We start from the raw sequence: 12,385 nt of genomic DNA, 5'->3' as shown, positions 1-12,385 counted from the left end.
CACATACAAATAATTTTCTAGTTTTCAGATAAAGCCTTTTAACACAGAACAGAGCATGTATGTGTGCTTATCCTCCTTGAATGGAATATTGTGTAATAGTACTGGATGACAACTGTACTGTCAGCTAAATATTTTCCAAAAGAAGGTATTCAGCAAAATTGTATCAGTCTGGGCATCTCTGCTGCCTCTTACTGCAGAAGGTTGTGGAGCTTATGAAAATGCTGCATTGCAGCAAGTGTACTACCACTGATTAAAAGTAGAATTTGTTGTTGTTGTTGTTCCCCCCTCCCCCTTCTGCAAGCTTGTGGGTGGCATTTTAATCAAGTTCTCATGGTAACAAACATAATTTAAAAGCACTGAAGCCTACAAAATTAGTCTTTTTCTATATGTGCTTGAGGTGGGTGTTAAGTCATTACGACTGCAGTGATGTTGGTTATTTCAGTGTTTCTGGTGCAGAGATGACAAGGAAAGGAAAATGGAGTGAAGTGTTGCTGAATGCAGAAAATCTTGATCATTTTTCTCTCAGGTTTTATTGTGTTCTTTTCTGTAAAGAAGGTGCAATTAAAATAATCTGTAATGTGCTCCGTATGTTTCTTATCTTTCTTTTAGTTGTGTTCTGGCATCACAGTATGTCATGTTTGTGATTCCTATGAGTGGCAGGTTTATTGACAGGTATTTTGATTCACCTCCTGGAATAGGAGCCCTTATCAAAACAAACATGTAGATGCATGAGAAACTGGGGAAGTCTGTATGCCCTTGTCATTTATTTTGATACATACAAACAGATGCACAGAGAGCAGCAGGAGGGGATTAAAAATGATATCGGGGGGATCCAAACTGAATGCTTCACTTTCTGTTAATGAATTGATTTTGAAAGCATCACATGGTAAAAACATGGTAACTCATGTAAATTAGGCAATCCTATTTGATCTCTAGGTTGTCTGCTGCTTTGCCATGTCTAAGATAAATGTGTTTAATTGCATTCGATGCTTTCTGTGTTACACTTAATGGATTTCTACTACAACATATTTGCAGTCCTGCAAATATGCAGTGAATAAGGGAATGCAAGTCAGTAATCCTCTGGGGATGTCAGAAAATATAAAATACAGCTCACTCTGCTGCTGACAAAGATGTTATTTTATAATGAGAAAATGTACTGGCTATTTCCTGCTGTTAACTACTTAAGAAAATGAAGTGCCAGTAATTTTTTTCTACTACATCTTACTTTCTAGAGGTTACTACTTTATCCTCAAGTGTCCTTGCCTAAGATACCTGCAAAAAAACTGCAGTCTTGTCTTGAGAGCTATATTTCGGGATGGTTAATGCACATTTGGTATCTCACAGTATAGACATATCTGGCTTTGACAGTAAGACCAAGTTCACACCTTCAGAAAAGTGTTGAAAGTAGGATTTACAGAGATATCAGGATTGCCAGTAAGACAGCATGCAGTAATTAGGGTTTGGGAAGGGACAGAAATATCTCAGCTATGTGGAAGAAAGTTCTCTGCATTTCCCTGGCCTTCCACGCAATCATTATCTGCTGGGCAGCGGGGCCAGACTCCTTCGCTTCCTCAGGATCACACAGGCTGTTTAGGCTTGATGCTGCAAAGGGACTAGTTATTTGTTTTAATGTATGAAAGCTCAGTTTTACCCTTTTCTGTCTAATTTGGCTTTGCACAAACACTTCACAATGATTTGTGTGAATACGTAGCCCAGGAACCTTAAGATATTTTCTAGTATTGCCCACATTGCTGGGCCTTTGAACGCTGCCCCCCGCTTTTATAATCTCCTAACTCCCTTGTTCAGCAATTGCTGAAGTGGAAAATGAATATTAGGGACTAAGTCACAATGCTTTATTTATATGGGTTTTAAGAAGATCTGGAGTGAAAAGTGTCTTAATGCCAGGTCATCAGAACATTTTCCCTGACCATTTTCCGTACCACTGACTGACAACTGGCCTGGGAATTTGAGCAGAGGACTGTGATTACTGTACTGGTCCTCCCTAGCTAGAGCTCCTCCTGCCTTGCCTTCTGCTCCTTGCTTGCTGCCGAAGGTTGTCCTGGCATGATAAGGGCCTTAGGGATTCTGAACAGGTGAAGGGGTAGAGAAAGCAGTAAAATGTCAAGAGCAAAAGAAAATAGAGCCTTTTTTTTGGGGGGGGGGGGGGGGCAGGGAGTAAACAAAGACAGCAGCGAGACATTAGTTATTTGGAGAGAATTGATTATACTGCAATTTCTGTCACTCCTGTGTGCGTTTGATTGAAATAGGCCTTCTATTTTAAAAAATGTTGTCTGGATAGTCATTTCTTGCTGCAGAAAAAGAACGAATATCATCCTTGTTTCAGAACTGCAAATGGTTATGAGCAATACTCCCTGGAAGCAGTACAGCAAAGTAAAGTACAGTGTATTCTTCAAAGGAGCATATCATTTGGATGGTTGATGTTTGAGAAATATCAACTGTATCTTTTAAATGGTAATTTTTGCAATTGATCATATGCCTTATGTCAAATATAACAATGTGGGTACTGTAGTCTTTATTAGTCTGATGTTAACATTTCCCTTTTCACCAAATAAAGCCCCTTTAAAATGCTCAGAATTTTAAAGAAACTTGAAATATGATGAGGATGCAGTTCTGGAGTACGCTCCCATATCAAATCCTGCTGTCTCAAATAAGGTGCCTTTTAGAAGGACAAGTAAAAAAAATTGCTTCCAGAAAAATCTCCTGACTTTTATAATATTCCCGGAGAATACTCACAAAGCACCAGAGAAAATCCGAACTGGAAACGTCTGCTGATTGGCGTGTGCACAGTAGGGTTTGATGTGAGCACTGCTTCAGAAAATGGAGCTTTAGGGTTTTATTCTTTCTTCTAGTTGATGCTGCAGCCTCTCTCATGTAAATTGCTTCAAATTGGAAGCAGGTATAAGGACAGCAAAGAGTCCTCCTTTTTGTATATGTATTGTGTCAAAAAGTGCTTTTCATCATTTCTCTGTACCTGACAGTGCACCTGTGACATACTCAGCAATACTGGAAAATATCTTAATACCTTATTTCTGAAAGTTTCCCAGCTCTCAGCTCAGCCTAATACAGTGCAGAAAAACAGGTATGGGTAAGAGGAGTCTTTCATGATCTGTAAACTGAGCAGGGAGTCTTGATGCCTGAACCAGTATTTTCTTCAGTGAGCAACTTGCATTGGTCACGGGAATTTTCCAGAAGATTGGGTGTGGGGCTAGAGTTGGGCCACACGTTGCAGCCCGTCTTTTCCTCTGTGCCCTGAGAGGGGACAGGAGAAGAATGAGATCAAAGAAATACTCTCTGGTCTGGGTTTATACAGTTCCACTTTGGTGCTGCTGCGCAGTTATTTGTGTCTGAGTGCGTGTCCTGTGTGTTGCTTCATGGGTTCATTCATAGCGATTTTGAAAGGATGCTCAGCATTTGATGTCAGGGCTCTTCTGTGCCAGGTGGTGTAAGTCTAAATGAAGAGAAAGTAATGGCTGTTCTTGCTTCAGAAGCTCTTTGGAGGCAGACAGGCATTTCTGTACTTCAAAACAAGGTGCCCTGTTGTGCTGCATGCGGTCTGTCTCCCCACATAGCACTGTCCCTCCAGGCTGTGAAGGACCTCACCATGACTTTATGGGCACAGCCTGGGTCCTGGCCAGGACAGAGCTCAGCGCAGGGACCAGCAGCTGCCTGGCGGCTAGCTGGGACTGTTGGAGGTTCAAGCATGGGGCTTGTGAATCCCAACTGCAAGTGCAGGGACCCAGCAAGAACCTGAATGGCAGGCAGCTCCTGAATTGCTCAAGAGGGTATAGAGAAGCCTTTGAGATGCCTTTGCTGGGAGCTTTTACACTTTCCCTGTCTGAACATATATTTTTCTTCAGGCAGCATGAAGAAGGGTTGTCTGCCTCTCTGGGTTACGGATCAGGTTCAAGGCATAGAGCGGGAAAGATGAACAGGTATTTATATTGATTTTCAAGGAGCTGGAATTGTCTTTCAGCTACATTGCAGAGAAAGTCTTTCCAGACCTGTTTATACCCTCTGCTTCAAATCTGACCGTTGGACTGTGGCCTGTAGCATGGCAGCCAGTGCACTGCCAGTCGTCACTGCAGTGCGGTGACCTTTCCTGCTAGTGCTTCTCTGAGCATAACATCTTCATCCGTTCCCACATGGGCCATTTGCTTGTCATGGTGTTAGAGGTGAGGCTGCCAATCAAGGTGGCTTGCTACTTTCCATTGCAAGGTCCTGTTCCATTATCACTTTGCCAAACTGTTGCATTTTAGGCTGCGATTTCTGCTCTGGAAGTTGGGCTCATCTCTCACTCTTTTATGTGCATGCACGTTTCAGGCCGAGCTGCTCAGCCCTTTCCAAGAGCACAGCTGCCTACCAGGCTGTGCCGAGGAAGCCATCTTGGCTGATTTAACTCAGGATCTTTTCTGTGAAGTTCTTCAGTATCCTCTTGTGTTGTTGTGGCATTGTGTATCTTTGCAAAGTTTGCTGAAGGTCAGGAGAGACTAGCTCGAGTCTCTGCTGATTCCAGCCTCCTTGAGCCTTGCCAGCCCTATTTGTGTCATATCATATCGTATCACTGATGATATCACTGTGAGAGAGAAGAATCTGCCTCTCCTTTGCTTATAATCTTCTAGGAGATGTGAAAGTCCCCAGTTTCAAATACAGAGGTGACCAAAGCTAGAAAACCTTGCTAAGACTGTGGAAGGAAGCAGGGGTTTGAGGGCAGAAGAGGCAGCTTTGATAAGGAGTACATGGGAAAGGTGGGAATGGCTCAGCAGCGAGATGGGGGTGAGTTGCGGAGATGGGATTGGATGAGAAATCCAAGAAGGAAAACCGGGAGTTAGTGGAGGAATGGGAATGAGGAAAATGCTGACGTGGATCTGCAACTGGACCTGGGTATGAGGAGAAAGCTCTCAAAGTCTGTGGTGGTGAAAACTGTAACTTGGTCCTCAAGGCTGGATGAGGGAGTGGAACCCACAGCCTGAAACTGGGGCGAGAAGCTGAAGCAGTGGAGACTGGGCTAATCTAAGAGAAGGGAAAGGGAAGAACGATATGAGCTTATTGAATTAGGCAGGAGCTGAGTACATATGCACAAGGGCACCTAGTTATGGCTATGCAGTCATCTCTGATTTCTTCCCCATCCAAACTCGTGAGGTGTAATCTTGTAACTTTAATGTCCTTTCAGATGGTTTTGTATGCGTGATATATGTAGTTGCACTCTAGACAAAATCCAGTTTATGGCAGTAACTTTTTTCTGCATTTTTGGTTGTCTTTAATATTCTCTGTCAACAAAAGTAGAACAAAACTTTCCATTCCTAAACAAATAAAGTTCAGCACTGTACAGATGTGTATATTTAAGTGGCTGCCATGGCTGGATTTTGTTGCCGCCAGATAGACAGTGATTTATTCTGTAAGTTTTGTGCCCTGAGCTTTCAGAAAAGCTCTTCTTTTCATCCTGAAGCCCRGCAGAAGTCTAGCAGTAATAATTAGCAAGCCATAAAAATCGACCTGATTTGTGGGAAGAACTGAAGGATGCAAAGAGACGTTTCTGTTCAAGGAGGTAGGAACAAAAGTGCATGGTTACTGACCCAGTCATGTCAGACCTAAATTTTGAGGGAATCCCAAGTGATAAGTGTTCTGCAGTCTGAATACTGCCTATTCATTCAGCCCTTCTAGCAGAGTGAATGAATCATCTTTTCAACCAGAGACAGTCCCTCTGGGTCAGAGTCAAGGTCAGTGGTGGGGCATGTGTTTCAGACTGCTTGCCCTAAATGAAAAAGAAAACATACAAGACTTTGCTTACGCTGTTGMAGCTTCAGGCATCTCATCTATAAAACATTCACATTTAGCATCTCATGAGACCTCTTGTAAGTGGCAGCTCTGGATGCATAACCAGGTCCTTCTGGAAGGGCCATCTGTCTTCCTATCTGCTCATGTACTTTTCCTCCTCACCATCGCCCCTACCCCCAAACATTTCTCTCAGCTGATCTTCCTGTTTCTGCGCCCAACAGAATCCTTATCTCAATGTCATTGTGCGATGTCTGTAATTTTTAGTTTGAGGAGGGCACGTTGACTCTGCAGAACAGGTTGAAAATGAGCACTCTCTCTCTTCATCTGGGGAGCCAGCCAGCATGCAAGCAGCAGGAAGGAGTCTGCAGGGCTCGATGTTGCTGCATCAGCAGAGGGATATGGAGGAACATGTGTCTGGAAAGTAATGTGATATTTCACTTATAAACTTATGAGACTAACAAAACTGTTGATTTGCTAGAGCCTAGCAGTGCAATAGGTGCTTTTCCTTTACAGTATAATCCAGTCTATATCATACAATGTATTTTCATGTATAGTTTGTGGGGATTTAGCAAGCAGCATTCTTAAATATTGTGATGCCCAGCAGGCGTCTGTGACATTCCACCACACTTAATAGGGAAGGGACCCCTTTAAAAGTAATTGACAGGAAACCACACAATTATTTAACATTAATATTATATTAGCAAGTAAAGGCTCTACACGAGGGTAGATCTAGTTGTTATTTACATGGTAAAAAGAGTCCTTTCCCAGAAAACTCTCTTGTATTGAGAAACCATCGACAAATTAATGGAAGAAAAACTTATCCACTTGCCTTTTGAAGCTATGTAAGTTTTTATCATATGTAACCTTCTGCAGCAGCTAATTCCCACAGCTTAATTTCCTACTGTGGGAAGAATCTCCCCCATTCGTTTGTTCGGAGCCTGCCAACAGCTAGTTTTGTTTAATGCACTGTAGCTTTCTGTGGAGAGGATGATTGTCTGTTTTCTCCTCTCATATTCTCCATGCTGCACATGTTTTTGTAGACCTCTGTCCCATTCATCTCTTTCCCAAGATGAAATGTTACAGCCTGTTTAGTCATTTCTTGCACAGAAGCTGCTCTAGATCTTTGATCATCCTTGTTGTGTTCTTTGTACCTTTTCCAGATCTRCTATATTTCATTTGTGATTGACACTTAATGCTTTCAGGCATCCTAAACCAACATCAGTATTAATGCTGCTGCAAGACTTTGCAAAAGAAAAGATACAGAGGAATTCAAGACTGGAGTGAACCATTGTATGTTAGATCACAGGTACCTCCTGTACACTTTAGAAGTACCCAAACACATGCATGAATTGATGCATGCATGAATTTTGTGTGTCCATCAGTGATCTGCATGTCAGATATCCCATTATGCTTCTTGCATCCTGTTGCTCTTTAAATGGGAATCTGTAACCTCAGTCCGTGGAAGAGCTACCTCATGGAAAGGTTACTCCCTTGTCCAGAAGGAGACCTTGAGGATGTTTTCTGCATGCCCTGCCTATATTGCAAAAAAAGTGGTTATCTGGATCCTCATAGACGTGTAGGCACCCAGATCTGCTGGAAATCAGCGGGTCCATGTCACCAGGTGGAGACTTTGTGCCTTGAGAACAGGCTGACCGTGTGGCTGATGCTCTGTGGAGCTGCTCGCCTCTTTGCATCGAGCAGATTGTGCTGGCCACTGCTTGCGGCACAAGTCTAGACTGCATGGTTTGATTGGAGATGGCAAATCCTAGGTCCTCTCCTTCCCCCGGCTGTGTCTCTATATTAAAACAGCACATATTCAGCCCCAGGGGTTTGTTTTTTCCAGACTTTTTCCTCAGTTACTGAATTTGTTCATCAGTCACATCCTATCGTTCTTGACATTCTCTTCTTTCTTCATCCAGTGCAACTTTCTTAGCCTTCCCTACTCCCTGGCCCTGGGCTTGCTCCTTCCCTCCCACCAAACCTATTCATTCCCCCTCTTGTCCCTGGAGAACACCACTGACTTCCCATGTACATGTCAGCCCCTGGGCACTGGGTTGGGAGAAAAGGAATGGCAGCAGGACAAGGTTAAATCCAACTTGTAGGAAAGGTCAGATAATTGCATATACCCATGGGAGCTTGGAGAGGAAAAGAGCCTTTGAAATAAGCCTTTGCTATGACAGCAAGCCCTACAATTAAGATTTCAGAAACACTTGTTGACTTAGTAAGTTTGTTCCTCCTCACACTTTAGATACCTTAGTTCTCTTAATTAAAAAAAAAAAATTGAAGGTTGAACTAAAAAAAAAGACAATTGCYATAGTTAAAACACAAGCGGGAGGCACATGAACTCCTGTTTTTGTTCCAGTGCAAGATCCCAAGATCTTAACTGTAAGTCCTTACAAAGGAAAAACTTCCACTGAACGTGAGGGCTCCACAAGCAACTGCTGTGATTTCAGGTTCCTTCCCTGTCTGCTGCATCCTCTCTGCCCTCCTTCCCACCCTGCTCAAATGCRCTGGAGCAGTGGTGCTTTAGTTCCTTCCTTTTGTAGGCAGTAGATCTGGGTGAGTAAAGATTTGGCAGGGAAAAGCTATCTCATGATAAAATTATATCCCAAATGTTGTGATTTCACTGTCTAGAGCTTTTATGAGCACAAAAGATTTCTAGGTATTCTCATTTCCAGGTAAGGAGAGAGGTTTTTTTTTTTTTTTTTTTTAACCTCAGTATACAGTTGTGCGTCATCTGAGCAGGTGTCTTAATGTGTGTGGACAGTGTATTTTTAAGGCATGTAAGCATGAGGGTATATATAGGTATTAGAAAGTCCTTTGTGTGTAACTTTGTTGTTTAGGAAACAATATGAAGGAATTAAATAATCCTACTGCTTTTGTAGGACCAAGATTTCATAGCACAACGACGTCTGCTCAGATTCCCCAGAAAAGAAAATTCCAGCACTAGCTAACCTGTGCCAAGYTTGCTGTAAATATAGACGCAAGCAGACTTTGCAAATAACCTCTTTCCCTCTTTACCCCTCCAGTTTTCCAACCCTTCGACATCTTTCTTGTATTTATTTATTTACGGTTAGATATTTTGGGCCGCGGTTAAAAGCATTGGCTTCTGTTGGCTGTAATGGGTTACTGGGCCTTTGCCTCTCGGGTTTTCTGACCATGAAACTGAGAATCAAAGATGCTTAAGTGAGTCTGGATGGAGGGACCTCAGAACAAGCTTTCTTCTGTCTGATGCTCTTTTTCAGCATGAATAAACAGTGCATCTCTTAGACAATAAGATGTTGCTGCTTCCACTGTGTCCCTGGCGTGATTGCCTGGTGTGTCTGGTAGAGCAAGAGAGGCTAAGAGCACTCTCGGCAAAAGAATAATCTGCTGCCCTTGACCTGGGGAGAAAATCTTTTTTCACATGGGCGAGAGTGTTTGCCCAAAAATGTTGGAGCAGCACAGGGCCTTGAAGATCCTTTTGTGTTCTCTCTTCCGTACTTCATTTTGATGTCAGGATCCTGGTATTGCTTAGTGGAGTAATTGAGAGTGTCCCTTTACTTTGACGTACGAAAGGACAGAAATAAGCTTGGATGGTGGCTGGGTCAGGAAAGCCTCCCCTGGAGTTACTGATCTACCCCTTTTCTGGGGTGCGTGGCCCTGGAGGGTGGCGGAGGGCTGCAAAAGCTGCTTTCCAGATTTTTGCTGTGGGCTGTTTTCCCTGCATGTATTTATAGGGAAGAATCAGCCTGAAATCAGCCAAAGACATATATGTTTCCTTTTTACCATTCATAGTAGCTGACATGATGATCTTCATAGGTTTCTCAAAGACAGCATCTGGGTATTTCCAAAGATTTTATGATAGCAGGTGTGGAATTAGTTTTGAAAGTTAGGCAAGACCTCTGAAAAATCCAAAATGCAGACATGTTTGTAGAGGCAGTATTTAAACAAAAATTAAAAACTCACTGAGTAAAGCTTAGGTCATGTGAAAATGTGTCATGTCTAATGAGATCTTGGTGAAACTGAAAGAAATAGGGGATATGAAATTAATTCATGTTTGTGAAGAAGAAGGAAAGTCCCCGGTGCTGTTAACATGCCTATTCTAGATAAAGGAGGTTCTGGTTATATGGCTTTTTGCTTCGCAGCTAAGTGCGTAGCACCTCTCTGCTAAGCAGTCCAGTTTGCCATGTTTGCATTCAGCATAGCTCCACTGAAGTTAGCAAGAACAYAGACCTGTCCTGCATGGAGAATATGCAAATAACATTAGCATAATTAATTAAATTTCTTATTGCCTAATTTGAGCTGTCATCCATCATGGAGTCCCTTGAGAAAAGATATGCAGCATCAGATCAATGTGTCTTAACAAGGTTGGTGTGTATGTGGGGGAAAAATCCTGCAAAATTTCAATCTAACCTTCTTGTGGGCTTTGAGGCTCCTGAATTTATAGCTTAATGACTGATCAGGCGAGGTTAAAGCTGAAGGTACTTACAACGGGGTTCTAACTAGCCCAGCCTTGCTGACGCCCGCAGTGCTGGAGGCTCGCCCCCGCGAGGTTGTGCCCCCGCGGACAGCGTGCTCCCCGCGTGGGGCGCCCRGGACGCTCAGCATCGCTGCCTGCCGCGCGCTGCCGGCTCCCACTTTCACCCCGACGGACCCTGCTCCCTTCTGGAGGGACTGCAGGACGCGTTACAGACTTTGCTGGGCCRTCAGGCCTGCCTTAAACAGCTTGGCTGGGGTAGAAAGCTGAATTTTACTCACAGGGAACTATAATAAGTAGTTAAGGTCTCTCTCTAAACCGAGTGGGCCTTCCTTGAAATAAGACACGTGTTCTTCCCGAGTACAGATTTCTTTTCCATGCTCATTTCTCTTCTGAAGTATGCAGTGCATATTTCAAGCTATATACTTTTTCCCCGATGAAGAATTTTTTCTCCAGCTCAGCTGTGTTGTTATTATGGATTTCAAACTTTGATCTTGCCAAGGATTGAAGGAACCGCAGGGGTAAAAGGGAAAGGTGCAAAAACCAGCTTTTGTATTGGAGACATGCTTCCTGGATGCTTCTTTTCCCCTAAAAACCATCTCCTTAAATAAAAGGAGATTTGTATTTGTAATAAGTGGGGGAAAATCCTTTATTTACTTTGGTAGTGAAACACACACTATAAAAATGCAAATAAGGACTAAGACATTGAGACAAGTGTTTACTTCAGTAAGTCTTTAATATACAGTTGAAAATCTCCGTTTATTCATATTGTGGAAGAGCCAAAGTGTACTCTGTAGAAAGTTTTAATTTTCAGTTGGACTATTCCATGGCCTTTGAAAGCACGGAGGTTAGGAGAGAGAACCTGCTCAAAGGCTGATAAAACATTTTCATGAGGCAAGTTCACTTCAGTGCTTCCTCCCTGAGCAATCCTGTGTAGCAAAGCAGTTGGCAGAATTCCTCTGAAAATAATCTGAAAGATCACATAATATGAGTTTGTCTGTGACTGTCCTCTCCGATCACACTCCAAATGACTGTGTGTTATTTGCACACAGCACTTCCAGCTGGTGGTGGTCATTTGCGGTGTTTCTTCTGCCCTCGGTACCTCCTATACTGAGGGTAGAAAAGCCAGTGTGGCCACAGCTGTTTCTTGGACCTTTTTCACTGCCCTGGGTTCTAAGTCGGGGCCTTCCCAGGAGCAGTTGTCGCTGGCTGGCAGAGGTGCGGAGCCACGTGTTTCAAACAAGCCTGCCAATTGCAATTTGTTTTCCCAAGCGCACGGAGAGGGCTCACGATGCCCGTTTGAAATTGTGCTTGGTGGAAAAAGCGATGCTGTACGTCTGACCCTGAGGTGCTCCCTTGAGAGCAGTCTCTTCCTTATTCAGAGCTGGTTTCACTGAGTCTCCTGGAAACGAAAGACTCCACTGAGAAATCTGGGAGGCTTCTGGCAGCTGGGAGACACTCGCGGCTTCCCAGCAGCTCTTCTGCAGCACATCCGTGGCTCCCGCTCCCCGAGGCACGAAAGAAGGGAGAGCTCAGGTAGGATGGAGCAGTGATGGCCACCTCTGTTACTGCTCAGAAGACAAGGCTGTCACTGTGCCTCCTCTTAGTAGGCTGCTTACAATTGCTGAAGGATTGCGTGTGTTTTAAGCTGGAGAGACTTCTGTTCCTTAGTGTTTGCACCTTTATTGACTGATATTGCTTCTTTAATGCTGTTGCCATCCTTAGCACAGACTGAATTTACTGGTAATAAATTTTGCCTTATTTCAAGGTGCTGATATCAGACATGGTTGTCATGGTGCTGTTGTTATGGCTACCGTCTCCTTCACCAGCTAAAATGCCTTTCCTCTCTCCTGCAGGAAGAGATGATGATTAGTGATAGATGTGTGTGTGTGCACTTGAATGGTATATTGGGCAAAAAATACAGCATTGTGGATAGAAACTGTTCGTCAAAAAGGAGTGGTGTTGGAGTGGGAATGGGGTGTGCAGAGGTTTTCCAATTTTTTTTTAAGTTGAAGTGAGCCGTAAACAAGATGTTGTTTTTGAAGGCAGAAGCTGCTATTACTATTACTTCACAACTGAAAGAGAGAATTGCACCCAGTTTTAGATTTTGGAAGTTTGAACATGTTTATG

The sequence above is a fragment of the Apteryx rowi genome, unplaced genomic scaffold (genome assembly GCF_003343035.1).
Source record: "Apteryx rowi isolate R43461 unplaced genomic scaffold, aptRow1 scaffold_12, whole genome shotgun sequence".
Classification (NCBI taxonomy): Eukaryota; Metazoa; Chordata; class Aves; order Apterygiformes; family Apterygidae; genus Apteryx; species Apteryx rowi.
This window is presented reverse-complemented; position numbering follows the sequence as displayed.